Source organism: Felis catus, chromosome A2 (assembly GCF_018350175.1).
Source record: "Felis catus isolate Fca126 chromosome A2, F.catus_Fca126_mat1.0, whole genome shotgun sequence".
NCBI lineage: Eukaryota > Metazoa > Chordata > Mammalia > Carnivora > Felidae > Felis > Felis catus.
Window position 1 is genome coordinate 98,185,699 of NC_058369.1, and position 22,968 is coordinate 98,208,666.

The 22,968-nt window shown below is 35.0% G+C and overlaps 1 long non-coding RNA gene across 1 annotated transcript in view; it reads right to left on the reverse strand.

Annotated features, from left to right (window-relative positions):
• Positions 1-22,968, reverse strand: part of LOC123383880 — a 32,461-nt gene that overhangs the window by 4,949 nt on the left and 4,544 nt on the right. Inside the window, exon 2 of the long non-coding RNA XR_006594218.1 lies at positions 5,149-5,241. This is a non-coding gene — a long non-coding RNA (uncharacterized LOC123383880). The remainder of the gene's footprint in view (positions 1-5,148; positions 5,242-22,968) is intronic.

Sequence of the window (22,968 nt, forward strand, 5' to 3'; positions counted from 1 at the left end):
ATAAAGTCACTTGCATTTCTATACACTAACAATGAACTATCTGCAAAGGAAGTTAGGAAAACGATATCTCAATAGCCAGTTAACAATTAACAAAAGTAAAATACTTTGGAATAAACCTAAGAAGGTGAAAGACTTGTATATTGAAAACTACAAAGCATTGATGAAAGACATTAAAGAAGACACAAACAAACGAAAAGACATCTCATGTCATCGGTTGGGAGATTTAATATTGTTATATAGGTCAATGGAACAGAATAAAGATCCCAGAAATAAATCCACGTGTATATGGCCAATTGATCTTTAACAAGGGTGGCAAGAATGCACAATGGAGAAAGGACAGTCTCTTCAACAAATGGTCTTGGAGAAATTGAATATCCATATGCAAAAGAATGAAATTGGACCCTTATCTTATACCATAAAAAAAAAAACCCTGCAAAATGGATTAAAGACTTAAATGTAAGGCCTGAGACTGTAAGCATCCTAAAAAACTACATCAAACTAAAAAGCTTCTGTTCATCAAAAGAAATCATTAACAGAGTAAACAAGCAACCTACAGAATGGGAGAGAATGTCTGCAAACCACATATCTGACATGAGATTGATCTCCAAAATATATAAAGAATTCCTACAACTCAATAGCAAAAAAACCTAGAAAACTGATTTTCAAAAGGGCAAAAAGCCTGAATAGCCATTTTTTCCAAGGAAGACATACATATGGCCAACAGGTACATGAAACAATGCCAAAGGTCATTGGTTATCAGGGAAATGCAAATCAAAACCACACTGAAGTGTCACCTCACACCTATCTGGAGGTCTATTATTAAAAAAAACCCAAAAGATAGTAAATGTCAGCAAGTTATGTGGAGAAATTGGAACCCTTGCCTACTGTTGGTGGGAATGCAAAATGATGCAGCCGCTATGGAAAACAGCATGGAGGTTTATCAAAAAATTAAAAATAGAACTACCATATTATCCATTAATTCCATTGCTGGGTTTTTATCCAAAAAAACTTGAAATCAGGACCTCAAAGCAATATTAGCACTCCCATGTTCACTGAAGCAGTTATTCACAGTGGCCAATAGGTAGGAACAACTTAACGCTCATCAACAAAAGAATGAATAAAGAAACTGTGGTACATACATACAATGAAATACTATCCAACCTTCCTATTTAAAAGGAAATTCTTCAATATGCAACAACAAGGATGAACTTGAGGACGTTATGCTAAGTAAAATAAGCTGGTCACCAAAAGACAAACTGCATGATTTCACTTATATGAAATTTCTAAAATAGTCTAACTCATAAATGAAAGAACAGAATGGTAGTTACCAGGAACTAGGAGGAGGGGGAAATGGGGCATTACTAATCAATATGCATAAAGTGTCAATGAAGCAAGACAAATAACCTGCTTTATAACATTGCACCTCTTGTCAACAGTTATGTATTATACACTTTAAAATGAATTTAGAGGGTAGATCTCATGTTAAGTGTTCTTACCACCGTAAAATAAAATAAAACAAACCAAAAAAAGATTTGAAGGAATGTCTTATGGTGCATCTAGATAAGTTCCTTGAATTCAGTGTGATCTTTTTTCAGTTTTGATTTTTAATTTTCATGAATTAACATCATTGTCCTTTAGTCAAAGCCTGTTTGGCTCTACTGCAGAGGCAATTCATTTCTGAGATCTCTGTTTGATGCCTCCCTCATTAGGAAGACATCGGACTTCAGGTGGTTAGAGCATAACATGTTCCCACTTCCCTGTGAGCTCCAGGAGTTGTTATGTCCACTTTGTTCTGGCATTTCTTCAGAGTCTATAGTTTCCTCTTGTGCATGCACAGATCAGTATTTAGTCAAAGACAGGAAGACTCTCCTGCAGAGCAACAGAACTCTTCCCTGATAGTTTCAATCTCTTTAGTATTATGTCCTGAAAATTGTAGCTCCCTTGGCCTCTACAAAGTTTGAACCATATCCTTTACTCACCAACACTACTCATGTTCAGCTTTGTTTGGACTTAGCCCCAGTGTGCTGCTGAGCAAACACTGTCTCCAGGCAATAAGCTAGCTATAGGGCTTACCTTCTTTGTACCTCTCCTTTTAAGACTGTGAATAAGAATGAACACAGACCACTAGTCATAAATAAAGTAAGTTGGAAATCAATGAAATGACATATTTTAAATATTGCAAGAAAAATATTGCCAACCTGAAGTTATCTTCCAAAATGAAGACAAACTAAAGACTTTATCTTAGACAAGCAAAAGCTGAGAGAATTAGTTACCAGAAGACATGCACTACAAGAAACAGTTTTCAGACTTTATAGAACAGGGGAGCCTGACTGGCTCAGATGGCTGAACATCTGGCTCTTGATTTCAGTTCAGGTTATGATCTCACGGTCATGGGATCAAGCCCTGCATTGGGCTCCACACAGAGCATGGAGCCTACTTACAATTCTCTCTCTCTCTTTCTCTTTCTCTCTCTCTCTCCCCTGGCTCCATCTCTTTCTCTGAAATAAATAAATACATACATACATACATACATACATACATAAATACATAAATAAATGTGTGTGTGTGTATCTTATAAAATTTATAAGATGAAACTAAAGCAATTATTTATAGGGAAATTTATAGCTTTGAATCCTTATATTAGGAAAAAAAGGGACATTCTAAAGTCTATATTCCAAGGTTCCCCATTATGAAATTATAAAAAGAAGAGAAGTATTAAACCTAACATAAGTAAAAATAATGATAAGAACAGAAATCAATTGGGGCGCCTGGGTGGCGCAGTCGGTTAAGCGTCCGACTTCAGCCAGGTCACGATCTCGCGGTCCGGGAGTTCGAGCCCCGCGTCAGGCTCTGGGCTGATGGCTCAGAGCCTGGAACCTGTTTCTGATTCTGTGTCTCCCTCTCTCTCTGCCCCTCCCCCATTCATGCTCTGTCTCTCTCTGTCCCCAAAATAAATAAACGTTGAAAAAAAAAATTAAAAAAAAAAAAAGAACAGAAATCAATAAAAAAGAACAGAAAAAATTGAGAAAATTAATGAAACACAAATCTGTTCTCTGGAGCTGAACTGAGCAGTAACAAAACAAAGACAACTCAGATTACAGGTGTCAGGAACAAAAGAAGAGAAATGGCTAAAAATATGACAGTCATTAAAAGAATAAGAAATTACTTTAAAAATGTATGCTGGTAGTCTGAATAACCTAGATGAAATGAACAAGTTCCTTGAAAAACAAAAATTACAAAATAGACTCAAGAAGAAATAGAAAAGCCCAACTGGTTGAGGACTTTTCTAAGAAAAACACATATTTACAAAACAGACTCTTGATGTCAAATAGTCAGAAAGCCCTAAATTTATTAATAAAATTAAAAAAATTAAGTTTATTTCTTTTGAGAGAGAGAAAAAGAGAGCCCACACATGCACACACACAGAGAAGGGCAAAGAGAGAGAGACAGAGAGAATCTCAAGTAGGCTCTGCATTGTCAGTGTGGAGCCCAATGTGGGGCTTGATCCCATGAACCGTGAGACTATGACCTGAGCTGAAATTAAGAGTCGGACATTTACCTGAGGTATCCAGGCACCCCTAATGAAATTAAATTTCTAATTAAATATCTTTCCGCAAAGAAACTACACAGTGCAAAAAGGCAAGAAAATGAAATAAAAGGGCAAAGAGACTAGTGATGAAGAAGTAAGTCTCTCTTCATTCACAGATAACATGATCATTTATGTAAAAAATGTTAAGGAATCTACATAAAGCTACTAGAGCTAATCAGTGAAATCAGCAACATAGTAGAACTCAAGTCAAGATACAATCAATCATATTTCTCTATGCTATAAACAATTAATAAATTGTGTAAAATGATACCATTTACCACACTATCCCAAAGCATGAAATGCTTAGGAATAAATTTAGCAAAGTAACTGAAAGTAGTGTAACTGAAAATTACCAAACATTGGTGAGAAAAATCAAAGAAGACTGAAATAAATAGATGTTTGTTAATGGATTGGAAAACTAAATATTTAGAGTCAGTTTTCCACAAACTGATAAATAGATTTGATTTGACAAATAAATAGAGAACCACAGCAAGACTTTTTGTAGAAATTACTAAGATGATTTAAAAATGTAAATGAAAGAGCAAAGACCTAGAAGAGCCAAATTAATTTTTTTAATTATGAAGTTGGAGGAATTAAGCTGCCTGATATCAAGACACATTATAAAGCTATAGTACATAAGTAGATATAAATAGACCAATGGAACTGGTAGAGAATTCAAAACTAAACCCAAGAATCCATGGTCCTTTAACTATTACAAAGCTGCCAAGATAATTCAGAGGAAAAGAAGAGTCTTTTCAAAAATGATGCTAGAACAACTAGATTTCAATATTTTTTAAGTGAAGGCATGTGTACTTTATTTATTATTATTATTATTTTTAATCTTTATTCACTTTTTGAGAGACAGAGACAGAGTGTGAGCAAAGCAGGGGCAAAAAGAGAGGGAGACACAGAATCTGAAACAGGCTCCAGGCTCTGAGCTGCCAGCACAGAGCCCGACACGGGGCTCAAACTCACGAACCATGAGATCATGGCCTGAGCCAAAATCGGACGCTTAACCGACTGAGCTACCCAGGTGCCCCCAAGAATATGTACTTTATAACCTACACAAAAATTGAAATAGATCATTGACCAAAATGTAAAACCTACACTACAAAATTTTAGAAGAAAATATTAGGAATCTTGGGATATGTTTCTTTAACAGAACAGCAAACAAAAAACATGAACTACAAAAGGAAAAATTGGCAAAATATACTTCATCAAAATTCAAAATGTCTTTTACCAAGAACTATGAAAGAACTGATGTTTCATCTAACTTGCGAACCAATAAGTTAGCCTGCCATAGTTCCATAGATGCTGTCACACAAGACTCTTACATCAGCACTTAATTACTCATGGAACAGAAGAAGCATGACCATTAGCCTATTTCCACCAATTCTTTTTGTCCCCAAATCCCACTGGAGTGAGGCAGATGGGCCCAGATGGATGCCTGAACATGCATCGAGTTGCATTGCTGAGGAAGAACCCTGAGCTTAGGGAACTCAAATCTTTTATGATGTGCAGTATGCATAACTGCCTTTTGCTCCTGAAGGAAACATTACCTTTATTATCCTGGACAGTCAGCATACCCATCCTCTGCTCTGGAGAGAGACACCATCTCTTTCTTTCAAGTCTGAGTGCTCTACAAACATCCACTAAAAGATAGTCCAGAGAAAGTTTCAATTAGCAACTTGCTCACAATAAATGTAGAAACACGAGGGGCACCTGGGTGGCTTAGTCGGTTAAGCATCTGATTTCAGCTCAGGTCATGATCTCATGGTCTGTGGGTTCGAGCCCCAAGCCCTGTGTCAGGCTCTGTGCTGACAGCTCGAAACCTGGAGCCTGCTTCCAATTCTGTCTCCCTCTCTCTCTGCACTTCCCCAACTCATGCTCTGTTTCTGTCTCAAAAATAAATAAACATTAAAAAAAAATTAGAAACATAAGAAACCTATGAAGAATTGCCTCCTCAAATTGTTCTTCCAGAGATACTGTAAAGTACATGCATAAGAAGGGCACACCCATGAAAACATTTACAACATATATATGTGACATGTTCTGCGACTCAAAATGTATACATAACTTCCACTAATTGATAAAAATACAAACAATTTAAAAATAGACAAAAGATTTAAATATTTTACAAAATATATCTGAATGACCACTCAGTATATGAAAAGATGTTGAACGTCTACCACTTGGCAATTTAAAAAATCACAACAGTAGTACCAATATGCACAATAACATAGATGAATTGCAGAAATACTGTGTTGAGCAAAAGAAACCAGATGCAAAAGAGCATACTGTATGATTCTAATTTTACCAAATTCTAGAAGGGACAGAAACAATCTATTGTGACAAGAAGGAGATCAATATACGCTTTTGGGTTCAGAATAGAGTTTGACTTCACAGAGCTAAAGGATCCTTTTAGAGTAATTGAAACATTCTGTATTTTGATTATAGTGGTGGTTATCCAGTTGTATACATTTGTCAAAACTCATTAAACTGTACACTTAAAATCTGGGTACTTTATTGCATATAAATTATGCCTGCATAGAGTTTATTGAGGAGATAGTCCAGTGACATAAAAGATGACTTGAAATAACAAACTCATAGGTAAAGATACAATGCACATGGTGCATGAAAAATACGGTGTTGGATTTGAATACAGTGAAACATAGACTTAAATATAATTGTCTAGTATCTATACAAAATAGAATGCAGGGTTGTTTTTTTTTAATGTTTATTTTAGAAAGAGAGAGAGACAGAGAGACAGAGCATGAGCAGGGGAAGGGCAGAGAGAGAGAGAGAGAGAGAGAGAAACAGAATCAGAAACAGGTTCCAGGCTCCAAGCTGTCAGCACAGAGCCCGACGTGGGGCTCAAACTCACGAACTGCAAGATCATGACCTAAGACAAACTCGAACACTTAACCAACTAAGCCACCCAGGTGCCCCTAGAATGCAGCTTTTTGTAGTCAATATTGAAAAGGTATTAGTAATTATAAAACAATTCAGTAAGGTATGTGGACACAGAATTAATATTTAAATCTTAATTGCTTTGCTACTTACAATTTTAAAATACAACAATGAATATTTCAAAGTAAGAATGTATAAGCAAAACCTAAGGTATATACTTGAAAGGAAATATATAGGACATATATGAAAAATATTTTTAATTTCCACCGTGGAACACAAGATAGACTTTAATAAAATAAGACTGTTTTGGTTGACTGTTGCTGCATTAAAAAACCACCCAAAAAGTAAGTGGCTTAAAATATTCACTTCTTTGTAGAAGAAGTGCTGGGGTGTAGCTGGCCTGTGAGGAGCTTGGCTGGGCAGCTCCGCTTTTCCCTATAATTTTGCAAACTGGCTGGGGTACTGCTTTTTCAGATTGTGACAACTGGGACAGATCTGCTCTACACATGTTTCGTCCACTCTTGGGACTCTAGTAAACATGGACAATGTTCCTCTAGTGGCAGTGGCAGTGGCAGTGGCAGAGGCTCAGAAAGGCAGACCCGTGACTCAAGAGCATTTCAAATTCTGCTTATATCACTTCTGCTAATACATCGTTGGCCAACGCAAGTCTGCATGTTCAAGGACAAAGTCAATGGACAGGAAAACATTTCTCCTATGGAAGGGTAGAAGGGACTGCAAAGTCACATGGAAGAATTGCACTATGGACTAAATGTTTCTGTCCCCACAAAAATTCATATGTTAAAGCCCTAAATCCCAACATAATAGTATTAGGATATGGGCCCTTTGGGGGACAATTAGCTTCAGATAAGGTCATGAGGGTGGAGTACCCATGATGAGATATGTGCTTTTATATGAAGAGAAAGAGACCAAAGCTTCATCTCCCTGCCATGTGAGGATACAGTAAAAGGGCAGCTTCCTGGGGCGCCTGGGTGGCTCACTAGGGTAAGCGTCCAACTTCGACTCAGGTCATGATCTTAAAATTCATGGATGTGAGCCCCAAGTCAGGTTCTATGCTGAAAACTCAGAGCCTGGAGCCTGCTTCAGATTCTGTGTCGCCCTCTCTCTCTGCCCCTCCCCCACTCACTCTGTCTCTCTCTCTCAAAAAATAAACATAAAAAAAAATTAAAAACAAAAAACAAAAAAAGGCAGCTTCTTGCAAGCCAGAAAGAGAACCTTTACAATTACCAAATCTCTTAGCGCCTTGGACTTCCAAGTTCCAGAACTATGAGAAACAAATGTCTGCTGGTTGAAGCCACACAGTCTCTAGTATTTTGTTATAGCAGGTGGAGCTAAGACAGATTGTCATTAAAGGGATAGGTGAAAAACTGGGCCAATAATGCAATCTACCAAAAAAAAAAATCTGAATTTTGGAAAGAATCTTCAATTGTGGTGATTATTAAGCATTTGCACAAATTCTTCGACATAAGTGAATTCTTTGACTTCTTCCATGAAGAGGGATCTATGATCCTTCCACTTAAACCCGGGGAAGGCTTTGTCTATGAATAGAATGTGCCAGGCAAGATGCTACATGACTGCTGCGAATTCTGAGTCAGCAAAGGCTGTGCTTAAAAAAAAAAAAAAAAACCCTCATATTTCAGAATGATTATTGTGCTAAATAAGTTTGTAAATTTGCATAATGTGTCAGTACACATGTTTTGGCTGGAGTAACTAAAATGTATCCAATAATTAACCAATACAATTGTGCTTACCTTTACAATTTAAAAATTGTTTTATGTAAAATTCAACAAATTAATAAAATAGACAGACATTTCGTTCTGCTCCCAGCACTCAGCTTTCAAACCATACAAATCACAATAGTTAAGAATAAAAATAAAACAATTGCGTAAGACCAATTTTTCCTGATTATTCTACAAAGAAGCTGTGAGGGGCTGGCGAGTGGCCACACTGTTGTTATAAGACAAAGTTAGGGGTAGATGAAGTTAAGAAGGCCACGTCCAAGCCAAACACAGTAAGGTACACAGAGATGAGTTCCCTAAATCATAGAGAGCTAAAGGGAGTCAGTGCGGTACCATGGAACTGAAGTTGCCCATCCTAGACTAAAGCCCTCCCAAAGTTCTTCATCTTTACTGCCTTAAGAAAGAACTACATTGAGGTCCACAAATGCAGTCAATCTGCTCACACTGAAAAGCTGAATTCACGGCACTACATGTCAGCTGGCCGGGACATATACGAAAACAAATGAGAGAAATATTGCTGAATGGTGTCTGTGTGTTGTACAGAATTAGGGCAGCAGCATGCACAGCATCCAAATTAAATTGATAGAACACATAAGCAAAGCTTGAAGTAAAACTGCTTAGCAAAAAAATGTGAGATAGGTGGGTAGAAGTTGATAACAGCAATTGAATTTGCTGGAATTGGTGTAAACATATTGGTTTTTTTTCAGCAGGACAAAGGCATACTGTCCATGAAATGAAGATCGGTAATACCTAAGTCATGTTTGCAGAGACTACCATATCCTAGGAGAACAGCATGAACTTTCTGGTCTGCTTGTTCCTTTAAAACAAGACATGAGAATATATCTGCCTCCTATTCTCTCTCTTCTTCCAGTTGAAAATAACCTCTTCACTCCTGCTATCGCTACAAGGTCTTCCTCTACTTTAACATCTGGTCCAAACCTCCTTGATTTGAGTCCTGCTCAATTTAATCAATCTCTCGCCTGCTTTAACATTTTTCACCAATTAGCACCCTTTTTGATGTTGCTTTGTAAGTATGCCTGAGGGTTACAGAATGTGTGGTTCTATCATTTTGACTAGATTGTAAACTCCTAGAGGTGAGCCTCTAAATTTTTTCCAGCTTTATTGAGATATAATTGACATTGTACAAGTTTACGGTGTACAATGTATTGATTTGATGCCAGTTATATATTGCAGTATGATTACTTCTGTAGCATTAGCTAACATGTCCATCATGTCACATAATTACAACTTATTTTGGGAGGTGAGAACATTTAAGATCTACTCTTTTTGCAATTTTTAAGTATATAATACAGTAGTGCCAATTCTAATTACAATGCTATGCACTAGTTCCCCAGAACTTACTCATCTTCTAACCAGAAGTTTGTACTCTTTGACCAATATCTCCCTAATTCCTCCACCCCAAAGCCCCTGACAACCACCATTCTACCCTCTGTTTCTATCAGTTCAGCTTTTTTAGATTTTACGGATAAATGGTGTCAGTGTATGTCTTTCAATGTCTGACTTATTTCACTTAGCACTATGCCCTCAAGTTTCGTCCAAGTTGCCACAAATGGCAGGATTTCTTTCTCTATCATGGCTGTGTGTGTGTGTGTGTGTGTGTGTGTGTATGTATATATACATCTTTATTCATCCACTGACACAGATTGTTTCCATATCTCTGCTATTGTGAATAATGCTGCAATAAACATGGAAGTGCAGATATCTTTTCAATATCCTGTTTTCATTCTTTTGGATATATACCCAGAAGTAGGATTGCTGGATCACATGGCAGATCTACTTTTCATTTTTTTTTAAGGAAACTTCATACTGTTTTCCACTGTGGCTGCACCAACTTACATTGTCACCAACAGTGCACAAGGCTTCCCTTTTCTCCACATCCGCATCAACATTTGTTATCCCTTGTCTTTCTGACACTAGTCATTCTAACAGATGTGAAGTGATATCTCATTGCATTTATCTGATGATTAGTAATGTTGAATGTCTTCTCATGTACCTGCTGGCCAGTTGTATGGTTTCTTTGGAAAAAAAACTTTTAGCAAATTGAATCCAACAGCAGGTTAAAAGGATCATCATCATGGTATTTATCCTTGAGGTGAAAGAATAGTTAACCACAGACCAATGAATGTGATTTACCACATTAATAGAATGAAAGATAAAAATATGACCTTTCAATAAATGCAGTAAAAGCATTGGACAAAATACAATATCCTTTCATAAATTTCAATTCCAATTTCAAAAACTTGGGCATACAAGGAGCATACCTGAGCATAATAAAGGCCATTTATGACAAGCCACAGCTACCATCATACGTAATGGCCAAAGCTTGAAAGCTTTTCCTCTAAGATCAGGAACAAGACAAGTTGCCCACTCTCACTAATCCTATTCAACAAAGTACTGGAAGTCTTAGCTAGAGCAACCAGGGAAGATAAAACAAAACAAAACAAAACAAAACAAAACAAAACAAAACAAAACAAAACAGAACAAAACAAGGGGCGCCTGGGTGGCTCAGTCGGTTAGCGTCTGACTTCAGCTCAGGTCATGATCTCATGGTTCGTGGGTTCGAGCCTCATGTCGGGTTCTGTGCTGACCGCTCAGAGCCTGGATTCTGTGTCTCCCTCTCTCTCTGCCCCTCCCCCAGTCACACTCTGTCTCTCTCTCTCTCTCTCAAAAATAAATTAACATTTAAAACAAAACAAAACAAAACTAGGGACACCTGGGTGGCTCAGTCGGTTAAGCATCTAACTCTTGATTTTGGATCAGGTCATGATCTCCCAGTTTTGTGTGCTTGAGACCTGTGTTGGGCTTTGCTCACTGATTTCACAGAGCTTACTTGGGATTGTCCCTCTCTCTTTCTCTCTCTGCCCCTCCCCTGCTCATGTCTGTCTCTCTCAAAATAAAGACAATTAATTTAATTTAATTTAATTTAATTTAATTTAATTTATTTTATTTATTTATTTTTATTTATTTATTTTTTTTAATGTTTATTTTATTTTTGAGAGAGAGAGAGAGAAACAGAGCATGAGCCAGAGACGGGCAGAGATTGCGGAGACACAGAATCCAAAGCAGGATCCAGTCTCTGAGCTATCAGCACAGAGCCTGATGTGGAGCTCGAACCCACCAACTGTGAGATCATGACCTGAGCTGAAGCTTAACTGACTGAGCCACCCAGGAGCTCCAAAATACATTTAAAAAACTTAAAAAAAAAAACTTAAATCATCCAAATTGGAAAGAAGTAAATTTGTCTTTATTTGCAGATGATTATGATCTTATATATAGAAAATTCTAAAGACTCAACCCCAAAACTGTTAAAACTAATTAACAAATTCAGTAAAGTTGCAGAATACAAAATCAACACACAAAAACCAGTTGCATTTCTATGCACTAACAGCAAAATATTCAAAAAAGAAATAAAAAACTAAATGAAAATGGGCTCAAATGGTTTATTTTAAGTGTAATTGGGGACCCAGATGGAAGAGAGAAGGAGAGGGAAAATGAGGCAGAAACAATCTTGGAGACGATATTCAGGAATTTCCTTAAACTAATGAAACATATAAACACAGAGATTCAAGAACTTCAAGAAACACTAAGCAGGATAAATAAAGAAAACCACATATTAGACTCATTATAGTAGAGCTGCTAACAATAAAAATGAAGAAATTCTCATAAAAACAGCCAGAGAAAAAGATCTATTACATTATAGTAATAGAAATAAAGTTGACAGATAACTTTTCAAAAGAAACACTGGAAGCAGAAGATAAGTGAATGATCTCTTAACACACTGAAAGAAAAAACCCCACCAGATTACAATCTTATACTCAGCAAAAACATCATTTAAAATGAAAGTGAAGTAAAGATGGTTATAGACACACAAAAGCTGAAATAATTGTCAACACACCCACAGTACAAGAAATACTAAAATAGATTATGCAGGCTGACATAAACTGACATCAGATGGAGGCATAAAACTGCAGAAAGGAATAAAAAATATTGGAAATGTAAACATGTAGGTGAACACAAAAGAGTTATCTGTTTAAATGTGTTTAAGACAATAATCAGTATCTTCTAGGGTTTATAACAAATTAGAAGTGAAATATATGTTGGTAATAGAATGAGGGCAGGAGATTGGTAAATGTAATTAAGCTGTCAAAAGATTTCTGAATGGTAAAACTACTAATAGGACAGTCTGAAATAAGTTCAAGGATGACTCATAACAGGCAACATAACCACTTAAAGATTAATACAAAGCTATAGCTAAAATGTTCGAAGAGATAAAATACAATAACTTTTAAAATATTTGTTTAATACAACAAAAAGGCAGAGAAGAGGAAAAGTGGAACAAAATAGGTGGAACAAAAATGGAAAATAAATAAGATGGCAGATTAAATCCAACTATACCAGTAATCACACTTGTGATGGAATGTGATAAAAAAAAATCTTTTTTTTTAGTGTTTATTTTTGAGACAGAGAGAGAGCATAAACGGGAGAGTGGCAGAGAGAGAGAGAGGGAGACAGAATCTGAAGCAGGCTCCAGACTGAGCCATCAGCACAGAGCCTAATGTGGGGCTTGAACGCACGAACCCACGAGATCAAGACCTGAGCCGAAGTCGGACGTTTAACCAGGCACCCCGGCACCCCGGAATGTGATGACAACTAAGAGAAGATGGTAAGACAGATTATTTTAATGGCTCAACATATTCTATTCACAATAAACACACTTAAAATATGAACATTGATAGGCTGAAAAAAAAATGAAAAAATATATACCATGCAAATATTAGCCTATGTGGCTACATTATTATAAGACAAAACTTTGATGCAGGTGTTATTACTACAGTTAAAGATAGATATCTGATGATAAGAGTCAATCCACCAGGAAGCATAAAAATACTAATGATGTTAATACAACTAAGATACTAGCGTAACTCTCTCAGCAATTATTAAAACAAGCAGTACAAAATCATCAGCAAGGATAGAAAAGACATGGATAAGACTATTAACCAACATGATCTAAATAACGTTTGGATTGCTTCATAGTACAATTGCTGAATAACTGTTTTCTGTAAGTACACAAGGATCTTTATCAAAAATCGACCACATACTGGACCGTTAAAGCATGTCTCCAAAAATTACAAGAGACTGAAAAATGGAATAATAAATTGAAAATCTAAAGCAGAAACAAAAGCAGAAAATCCTCCAAATGTATTAACACCATTCTAAACATCTTAATGGGTAAGAAAAAAATCACAATGAAAATTAGAAAGCATTTGAACTGAACATAATGTAAGTATATGACTAAATTTGAGGAGTAGCGTTAAGTAAGTGCATAGAGAGAAACTACTTGCTTTAAATTCGTATCTTAGAAAAAAATGAAAAATGTAGAAATTAAGTTTTTATCTCAAGAAGGTGGAAAAAGAAAAATAAGTTAAACCTAAAAAGCATAAAAAGAAGGAAATAATAAAAGTAAGAATATAAGATAAATAAAAGACATATAATAATCAATAGAACCTTAAGTTACTTTTTTGAAAATATTTTCAAAAAATTTCAATTTTAAAAATTGACAATCCCTCGGAAGATTGATCCAGAAATTATAAAAAAAAAAAAAGAAAAGAAAATGCAAATTACACTATCCAGAATGGAAAGGAGACATCACTACTAAAAGGAAGAAAGATATTCTATGTGCATTAAAAAAAAAAAAAATCATAGAATATTGTAAATTTAACAGATTGAATAAAATAAAAACACTTTCTTGAAAAATATAACAAAATTAATACGAAAAGAAATTGAAATTCTGAATAATCTTTTTCTTATTAATGTAATTGAAACCTTCCCACAATGAAAACTCCAGGCAAGGATGACTTCCAAATTTTTTTCAAACATTTAAGGAAGAAATGATATGAATTTTATGCAAAATCTTTGACACAACAGAGGAAAATGAAAGATTCCCCAATCAGTTCCATGAATCTACCATAACCCTGATACCAAACCACCAAATTCTTACAAGGACATTATAAGAAGGAAATATAACAGGCAATATCTCTCACGAGTGCAAATTTTAAAATCCTCAACAAAATATTACCAAATAAATCTAGCTATGAATATGAATATGTTATACATAGCCATTATACATATCATATTAGAGATAGATATATATGCTATTGTTTTACATTAGAAACAATTGATTTTTATTTCAGGAATGCAGAATTAGTTTAATATTTGAAAAACAATGTTAATTTGCCACATTAATAAACAAATTTCAATAAATGGAAAAAAAAGCATTTAAAAAAAGATTAAAATTCTGTTCATGTTATGAAAATGTATTCTTCTCAGGAAACTAGGAGTAGAATGTCCTTAATCTATAAAAGGGTACCTAGTAAGATCTATTTCTATCATCATATTTAATGGGGATATATTGAATACTTTCTCCCTAAAATCCAGAACAAGACAAAATGGATATAAAACGAATTCTATCCAGTATTGTGTTGGAGGTCTTTGTCAATACACCAAGACAATAAATAAATAAATTAATTAATTAACATAAGTTTTTAAAAAATCATAAAATCAAAAGAAAAAGATGGGAAAGAAAAGAAAGGAAAGAGACTGACCTATGTTATTTTATACATCGAAAGCCCCCACAATAATCTACAAAGAAACCCAATAAATTAATAAGTAAATTTAGCAAGATTGATACAGGTTAAATATACAAAAAAAAATCATTTGTATTTCTATATACTAGCAACAAATTATTGGAAAAAGAAACTTACAGGTACCATTTATATTAGAATTTTAAAAAACATTAAATTCTCAGATATAATCTTTCGAAGATGTGAAAAGCTTCTTCTCTAAAAAGTATAAATACTGAGAAGTTCATAGTTCTCTATTTGTATTGTCTGAAAGTTAAAATGAGCCTTCTAGGGCAGGGACAGATTACATACTCATAGCAATAAACACATTAATTCTCCTCTGCCCCAATTCTTTTCTCTTCTGAGAAGAGATGAAAAGAGTCAGATTGGATGTCACCTTACCAGTACTGGGCTGAGGTCTATACTGTGGCCTAGGAACCATAAAAATATGAACACGAACTTTAAATAGAAGAAGGATAGCAGCCTGACTTTCCTTTCTGAGAAAAGGAGAGAAAACTTTGCTCCCTAAGGTAAAAATTCCTTAAGAAGAGAAAGGGAATGAAACTGGACTCTTACCTTTCAGAATGTAAATAGATATCTTTAGGGGAAGATAAGAAAAGCACTTTTGAGTTTACCATCAAGGTTTTATCTCCTGGGCTTCAGGACTCATCCCCTTGAAATGAAAACTCAGACCTGTGTGAAAGTAAATCTCTTCAATTCTCACTACTTCATTATTATGTAATTTCCAAGGCTTGTGTTTTACCCCAGGTTTTATTTTTCTTTCCTTCAGAAAGCCTTACCCATACAAAAAAAAAAAAAAAAAAAAAAAAGTTCTCTATAGTTCCATCACTACTTCTCAAATGAAATTTTAATATATCTTAATAAATATCCATGGACAATATTTTCAAGATCTTAGTTATTGATGATGTATGTGATGATAAATGATCGATATGTGTGATACAATTCCAGAGGTTACTTCCAGAGGAAATTGAAAGGTTGATTTAAAAATGTATATAACATGGGGATACAGCACGGGGAATGTAGTTAACAATATGTAGCAACTTTGTATGGTGACAGATGGTGGCTAGATTTATCATGGTGATCACTTCGTGGTGTATATAAATGTTGAATCACTATGTTGTATCCCTGAACCTAATATAATACTGTATGATGACTACACTTCCAAAAAAAAAAATGTATAGGAAACTACAAAGATGTAGAATACTCAAGAAAACTTTGAAAAAGACCCACGTAGTACATATGGCACTGGGTTTTAAGACTTACTATAAAACTGTAAAAATTAAAGCAGTATGATATTAGTGCAAGGGACAGACAAATAATCCAACATAATAGAAAACTGTATGGAAATAGATCATATATACACGACCAGTTGATTTAAGACATTAATTTTATTTAAATTTCAAAAGCTAATGGATTGTTTAAAAAAAAACAGTGCTGAAACAATTGGATATTCATATGTGTACTGAAAACCATAAATTTAAAAGATAAAACATTAAAGCATCTGGAACATAACATAGAATACTTTCATGGAAAACAAACAAAAAAAACTTTCATGGCATTGGAATAAACAATATTTCTTAAACAGAAAACGAAAGAAGAGCAAACTATTTTAATTAATAAATACCATTATATGACCAATATTAGTAGTCATCAAGGAAATATAAATTAAAACCACAATGACATAGCATTTCATACTCAATGGAATGACTAAAACATAAAAAGAAAAAAACCCCACAAAAACTGTATAGCAAATGTCGGTGAATATAGAGCAACTGGAACTCTCATACATTCTTGAGTGGTGAGAGCCATTTAACAATTTAGGAAAACTGGCAATATCTAGTAAAGCTAAACCAAAATCTATCCCATGATGTAGGAACATCCATCATTCTAATCCTAGCTGTATATTCACAAAAATTGCCTACATGTCTATGAAAATACATGCACAAGAATGTTCAAAGCAATTTTGTTCATCATAGCCTAAAACTGGAAGTAACCCAAATGTCTATCAACTGGAGAATGGATAGATATATTTTGGCTAATTCATACAATAGAATACTACACAGTGATATATAATGAGTGCACTACTAATAAATACAATTGTTACACAGATATTATGTTGACAAAATGTGATAGGCGCCCAAGGGTACATATGTGATTCTATTTAAACACAGTTTAAAAAACAGACAAAATACATAGTAATGATGTCAGAAGAATGCTTACCTCAGGATAGGGATGTTGACTAGGAAGGAATATGAAGGAACTTTATTGGAATGTTCTATATCTTGATTCAACTGATAGTTTCACAGTGTGTATGTGTATTTAAAAAATCATTTAACTCTTCATTTAAGATTACCATATTTTAGGGACACCTGGGTGGCTCAGTCGGTTAAGCATCCAACTTTGGCTCAGGTCATGACCTCACAGTTTGTGGGTTCAAGCCCCATGTCAGGCTCTGCACTGACAGCTCAGAGCCTAGAGTCTGTTTTGGATTCTGTGTCTCCTTCTCTCTCTGCCCCTCCCCCATTCTGTCTGTCTGTCTGTCTGTCTGTCTGTCTCTCTCTCTCTCACACACACACACAAATAAATATACACTAAAAAAAGATTACTGTACTTTATGAACATTATTGAATATATGTTACTATGTTACAAGCCAAATGTGAAAAATGAGTATTTTTATCTGTTAAGAAGTGTGTGAGCTCTTTTTCAAACATATTTTCTGTGAGACACAAGAAGATTCTTAGAAGGAAATACAGTTGTTTCTTGTTATGCATAGTAGTTATATTCTATAAACTCCCTATGAATATTGCAATAGCAAATACTGAACCATTGCTCATAGAATAAATACAAGGTTAGGTTCCTGCTAGCACCTGTTCACAACATTTTTGTCAACTGATAAATCTACAACCTTGTTTTATGTGTATTTCTGTTTAAAGACACCTTGTTTACTATATACTGTTAATTCATTAACATTGAACTCACAGCTGTTGAAAAAAACAAAATTAATTTGAAGATTGAATGGGTTTTGTTAAAGGATTCTTGAATTGGGCAGAATCCCATCTAGCAAATAGAGGGAAGTGTGGAGAAGTTATAGCAATGGAAGCCTTCCAGAAGAATGAGGATGGATCAAGAAGTTATTAGCAAAAGAAAAGAAAGAATTTTTCCAGGCAAGATCACCTTCCCTTAGGGGGCAGGGCAGGGCAGCGTATCTTATTAGGTGGATTACCTCATCTTTTGGGGGATGAAGAGGGCCCATGTGACACATTCCTCATTGAAGTTGAGCAGAAAGTTCCTGACTCACCAATTAAGAATACATTTCTGAAGGAGGTTGAAATTGCAGTTAGGTTAGGTACTAAGTCCAGATTTGGTGCCTTGACTTAAGTAATGCCATTTTGAGCCTGTGATTTTCTTTATAACACAGACAACAGTGCTATTACTCCTCCTGAACAAAGCTTATCTGAAACATATTTGTTCTGTATAAAACACATCACAGCCTTCTTGTTCTTAGAAACACTAGGTAGCACTTCAACACTATGCTGAGGGACCATTTGGAACAGCAAAATCACCAACAAAAATCACAAAAGAGGAAAAACTGTGGCTCTAAATGGACCCCAAAAATGATGGTATGAGAGCTGAAATGAGACAGCATTACCTTGTTCAACCTCAGCTGGGAACATGCATGTCAAACTCAAAATTTTCCCCATTCCATGCATGTCCACAAATTACCACAAAAATGACACAAGTATTGTTTTGGGGGAGGGGGGGTCACAAATACATTTTAGTGAATAGGCAAATATGCAAATACAAAATCCATGAATAATTATTTGAGTATAACATGATGCTATAAAGTACATAAATCTTTCATCAGTTCTCAAATTCAGGAATAGTGTCCCTTATGGGGAAATTGATTTGGAAGACATCTAGGTTGACACATAAGGAAGTGTGTAGAAATCAATAAAATATCAAGGCAGTAATGAGAGTGAGAATAATAAAGCAAAATTGGATCTTTGGGCAATGGTTGGTTACACAGGGCAGTCAGAAAGAACAAGAGGAATCACTAAAAGAAAAACTTAGAAGGTAACTGGACTGTGTAGTCTCTTAGAATCAACTAAAAACCTGAACGCATCATTTTTGCTCCCTTCTAAGCTTTTTCAACACATCTTCTGGGGGTCCTGATCTAGAATGATCTCATGTTTTATTAGTTTGTAGAAATTTATTTAAAATTTATTAATCCCATGATAACATATCACAACAACATTAAATAGATATTACAAAATTGATATTTAGAACGAACATACATGCACATCCCATAGCTTATCAGTCAGGATAGTATAAGTTTTGCTGCATGAACAGAGAATTCCAAAATCTCAGTGGCTGTACACAGTAAAGCTGTTTTGGTTTGGTTGGTTGGATGGTTTTTGTTTTTGTTTTTGTTTTTGTTTTTGTTTTTGTTTTTGTTGTTGTCACACAATAAGCCCTTTGCAGGTCAACTGGAGGTTCTGCTTTAGCTACAACCTCATTCTAGGGAATAGCTACTATCTCAAAAAATTGCCTCTGGAGTGTAGCAAAAGGAAAGAAATAGTTTGGAGAGTTTTATATCAGCAATAAATGCTTCAACAGAGAAGTGATACATACAGATTCTACCCATAATCATTGACCAAACATAGTTAAATAAACTCATCTAACCAAAAGGGACCTTAATATTTTGGTAAAGATATTTGTGACTGTGTTCATGAAGAATATTTATTTGTAGTTTCCTTTTCTTGTAATATTTTCATCTGGTTTTGGAATGAGGGTCATGCTAGCCTTATAAAATGAGTTGACAAGAGTTGTGTCCTTCTCTATTTTCCAAACGAGATGTCTAGAATTGGGATATCTCACTCTTAAATGTTTATTAATTTTACCATTCTGAGCCTGGAGGGTTTTTTCATACTTAAAAAGGATAAGAGCTATTAGATTTTCTAATTTTTCTCAAATCAGTCTTGGTATGTTAAGACTTTTAAGGAACTTGTCCATTTAATTTATTACATGTATCAGCATAAAGTTGTTCATAATATTCCCTCATCACTTTCTACGTCTGCAGGATGTGTAGGTAATGTCTCCTTTTGCATTCCTGATATGGCTAATTTTTAGTCTTCTCTTTTTTTCTTTAGATCACTATGAATAGAATTTTATAATTTTATTGTTCCTTTCAAAAGAGTTTTTGCTTTTGCTTTCTCTATTATTTGTCCATTATTCTAAGATTTAGAATGAGTATGAGAGAGGTGACATTTGGAGTCACAGTGACCCCACTATTGAGTCCAGTGTTTGGGGTGGGAGTTGAATTGTAAAATAAGGAGTTAGTTCAAGGGGTAGTTTCCCATAGATCTGGCACCCAGATGCTAGAATTGCAGTGTAAACAGGAACTGAGAACATCAGTTAGATTTAAAAAATTCCTCAAACTTCTCTTGTAAATACCTAAGGTGCTTAGTGGCCTGGCAAATATTAACGTTCATGAGTAACGTTTGTTACATAAATCCCCCAAAGATAGTGGATGACTTGGATGCCTAAGAGAAGGCATGACCAGGAAATGTTGGGCTGACCAGCAGAGGACAGTAGAGCCAACAGGGATTCTACAATGACTGTCACCAGGGTGACAGTGGAGATGGTGGAGATAGGATATTGCCGTCACATCACACCAAAGGGACCTGGAAAGCCGGGGTCATTGCAGCTAGTTAAATGAGGCATACTCTGGAACCTGCTGAAGATTCCTTATTCTGTGACCGAAACATTGCAACAACAGACTATTGTTTTACCTACTTAATCCTTTTAACTTTTCGTGAAACTCCACTCAAACTCTGTGGGCATGTGCTTGCAAGAGAGGCCATTGATAACGAAACTTTGCTATCAGTGCAGATACATCAGCAGAGAGATTTTATGAGGATTCTTGGTGAAATTCAAATCAAGTGATTGAATCACATGCTTGATAATTTTTCCTGCTTGTATTTTATCTCCCTAGCCAGAGTCCAGAATATTTGTATCCCAAATGATGTATATCATATCTGTATCCCCTGATTTATCATGTTCTGGGCAAGTGTAATATTAATACATACAAATACTCAGACACACAATATGCATCATCCTCATACCTTTCAACCAAGTTCACAAATTATCTCTTTCATTTCGTCATTGTCTTGGATATTTCCCCTACAGGGTGCTGTAAGGCAAAGCCAGAAGAGCATTAAGGTTGGGTAAAGGTGGATGTTATGTGTGGGTTTGAGGTTGAAATGTGACAATATGACAGTAAATGATACTCTTAGTCACCCCTGGGTCCTCTTTTGTTTTAAGATACCAGTGTTCTCTCTCTTAAGCATTAGTGTAGATAATGTGAGTTGACTACATTTGTGAAATAAAAGAGAAACTAAGCAAATGCTGCAGGGGAGGTAATTTAACAAATTCACAAAAATCAACATTGTAATAAAACTGTGCAAATATTTAGCTAAATTGCAAAACTGTTATGAGTGTTCCCAGCATGCAATTTGGCATTATAACAAATCAGAAGAAAAAACATGTCTTTGTGAAATAAGCAAACATGAAATCAATAAAGCTATACAAGGTTGTTTGCTAGCTCTAAAACAATTGCTTATTTGAATTTTTCATGAAGGCTATTTAATTAAATATGCTTGATATCTTGAGTTGCATGTCATCTCCAATTTCCCAGTGCTGTGCATGCTTCATATTTGAGAGCTGTGTACAACTTATTCCAAAAATATAGCTTCAGAGATCATTTGGACTGTTCGGGAATGATCAATTTTATTGCCAATATTATTTGGCCAATTACCAAATATTCTTCTGTCCAGTCACCTCTATCCTTCTAAACCATTTTTGGGACCTCCACAATTTTTTGGACTGAAGATTACAAAAAACTTGGCAATTTAATAATATATCTTGAATGTATAATACTGCTTATGCTGATATAGGGCTTAGGAGGATGGGGAGGAAAAAAAGGTTAACTAGAATGTTTATGTTCTAATAGCAAGATGATGATATTAAAAGTAAAGAACTAATTAATTTTGCTTTTTTTTTTTTTTTTAAAGCTTTTCCTTATCATGACTGTACATAGCCAGAGCAAGCCTGGGAAGTCTCTTACTCTCACTGTGATCAGTTTTAATTTGGAACCCTGGTTATATCTGTCAGCATCTGTCATTCTGAGCCAATTTTTTTCCAGCCTTAATTAAATTCCCACTTTCTTTGTTCTTTCACTCAGCTTTTAATTAATATATGCTACGTTGCTATAGGCACTTCTAAGTTTTTTGTTGTTGTCATCCATGATAACTTCTTCAAACTAGTCACGTAGACATGTAGACTTGCAGCTGTATGAAACATGTAAATCTTACCATTTCTCTCTTTCAGTTCCCTAACAGCCAATTCCAGTTATATTTTGTTAGAATTGTCTAAAACTCACTCTAAGTACCAGTCTGGACATATTTGCTTTGTGCACGTTAATGTATTACATATTTCACTCAGTTTATTGGCAACATAAATAGTGAGAATCTATCACGCTTACTCATTTTACATCCTGAGGGATGCAAACAAGAGTGATATTCTAAAATCTGGACAGGGTGAGAGATTATACACAGAAAAAGTCATCATTCCATATTAAATATACAATGAGGGCCACAGACAATGACTATAAGAATATTAATCACGGGTTGCTGAATTAGTCAGAAAACACTGTTTTTGAAATTCAGAGTAATAATGTTGTTTTTAATTGTCATAATTATGGAATTCAATAAATTTCTGAATTATTAGCATAGTGTCAGGAAATAATTTTTGAAAAATTTAAAAATAATTCTTATACACATATAGAATAAATACTTGTCATAGATATAGTAGGTTAAACTTGTCCAAAGATCATTTTGAGAAACTGGTTACTTAAAGGCATTTTGGGAGTGGTAGGGGAAGAATGTTAATGCCCTGTAGGACAATTAAACCATAACCTTTATCGTTACCATTTTTGACAAATAGAAATCTATAAGGTAACATGTCATTCTTAGTATCTATGTTCTAATCA